We start from the raw sequence: 2260 nt of genomic DNA on the forward strand, positions 1-2260 counted from the left end.
CCTGCGCCAGCACGCCCTCTAACTCGTAGGGAAGTGGGAAGTCTCTCAAGTTTGGCCGGCTCGCTTGTCCCCCTTCTTTCTCCCCCCGTGCCCCGCCCCCAACCCGACTCTACCGCCAGCTGCCCCCAACCGTTCGAAAACTGCCAGTCCGGTCCGGGTACTCCTCCCCACGGCTGCCGGCGGCGTCCACGAGTGTGAGAGAGACAGCTGCCATCCACTCGTGGCCCTCGTGCACTAGTGTGAGAGAGACAGCTGCCATCCACTCGTGGCCCTCGCCGGGGAACAACTACCATGTTGCTGCGAGTTAGGAAACATTTTATGCACCGCCGGACCGCTTCACTGGGTAATGTGTTCTTCGGGAGACAGATGGGATGGGGAATTGCGCTCAGAATGCACTGCAGACGGTGAAGTAGTATGCCTCGAGTCCGGCTCAAGTGCACTGTGGAATCTGAACAAGTATACCCTTTGTTTTCTTGCTAGCTGTGGTTCGCCTGCGCCGGCAAGTCCGTTTCGCCGCGCTGGGAGGGTGCCCTAAGAATGTGTATCTGAGTATCTTCGATCGGCATCGAATTAGGGACCATCCAGAAAGTACGTCCGTCATTCGCCGTTACGAACCTATCAAGTTCGAGGCTTCGCAAGCTCTCATAGCGCCTGGTAGTAGGCAATATCTCGCCTGCAGCGCATGCGTGTAATGCGGGATGGCCTACCCTGCGGTTCGCAGGCGCCTAGCTTCCGCAATTTTCAAATGAATCTCAGGAAAAAAAGACGTACTTTCTGGACGATCTCCTAGAAGCCGACTGTAAAATATCCCCTGTAACTTGTCCTCGCGGGAATTCTGCTTGAGTGGTGTGGGTCCAACTTTGTGGCAGCTACTAACATTAATTCAATGGGGTAGAGAACTCTAGATATACTACGAGTATTGTCTTTGACTGTTAATACTTATTTGTTTTGTTATCTTGGCCTTTTCTGCTTTCAGGTGAGTAACCGCAGCTAGCTCGCCTCTTGGGGACGCTTCACACGTCCTTCCCGGAGGCTCTAAAGGCCTGTGACCCTGTGAGGCCTGCGGAGGCCTGCGACTCGACGGGGACGGTAGGCTGCAGCCGCGTATCGAGTGTTCTGGTACTGTAGCTCTAGAGGTGGGATGGTGCTATATGGTCCATCGCCGTAGATGTCACTTCTTCAAATATGGGGCAACCTCACACAATGCATGGTAAAGGCACGACAGTAGAAGAAAGGAAAACCTCACCCATAAACCTGGTCAAGTTTCTGGTACACGAAAAAAGTCAAGAGTGACCAAACTTTGGTGTGGTTTGACAGTGTATGGGGTTAGGTGCCGTCTGTCAAGAACAACGCGCGGTGTAATGTCGTAAAAGATGCCCCCGAGATGTGTGTGTGTGTGTCTGTTTGTGTCGGCTCGTAAGGCCTGCCTGCAATCTTGATGTCCATGGCCGCACTGGCTGTGGCTGACAGATATCCGTCTGGCCTTTGTCTGGCGGTTGGGCCCCGTAGCTCCGTGTGCCCTCCCGAAACCCTGCCTCTTCTCTTCTGCCTGCCGGCGCTGCTGCTGCTGCCGCTGCCGCTCAGCTAGAGAGGTGTCTCTGCTCAGCGAATCGGCGCCGCCTCGGCACCTCGGCCGCTCTCTTCAAACTCGAGCTGAAAGTGGCGGGCCGTAACCGGCGATCTGCTTAAAGATTCGAGAGTAGACCGCTTAGCGGAGTCGAGAGCTCCAGCCGACCCTGCGCGGACGGAGAAAAAAAAGGACTTTGTCGCGATGATCAAACTCTGCTCCCTATAGGCTTACGTCGATAGCAGCAGTCGAAAATGTCCGCGTACCCACAGTCAGACAGAAAGTCCTTTTTTTCGAGCGGCCTCCTGCGTGTATATGCTGCAGGAAGCATGATTGTGGGCGTGCAAGTAGAAGAAGTAGATCCGGCCACCGGCACTGTATTTTTGCAACGGAGATGCCACTAAGCGTTTGTCGACCACATCTTCAAAAAATCCAAAAATATCTCCGTCCCATCGGGGAAATGTTTCACGAAGCTCATCTCCGCCTTTTTTTGCAACAAACTCAAAACGTAACGTGTTATCAGCTAAGTTCATCATATTTATTGCATATATATTTTTTATTCTTTTCCTCCGTGATTCCAAATCTGGGTGTTGACGACATGCACCACCGGGGCACCAGGACGGCACGGGCGCGAGGAGCAGGCAAAGCAGAGGCGTAGGCAACACACAGGCGCCGGAGCGGCGGGGGCGGGGG

At 54.2% G+C, this 2260-nt stretch overlaps 1 protein-coding gene across 3 annotated transcripts in view; it reads left to right on the plus strand.

Moving 5' to 3' along the window:
- LOC113211084 (neurobeachin) overlaps positions 1-2260 on the plus strand; it is a 293174-nt gene that overhangs the window by 24089 nt on the left and 266825 nt on the right. The gene's annotated exons all lie outside the window — the stretch shown is intronic.

Source organism: Frankliniella occidentalis, unplaced genomic scaffold (genome assembly GCF_000697945.3).
Source record: "Frankliniella occidentalis isolate FOCC.00 unplaced genomic scaffold, Focc_3.1 Scaffold80, whole genome shotgun sequence".
NCBI classification, from domain to species: Eukaryota; Metazoa; Arthropoda; class Insecta; order Thysanoptera; family Thripidae; genus Frankliniella; species Frankliniella occidentalis.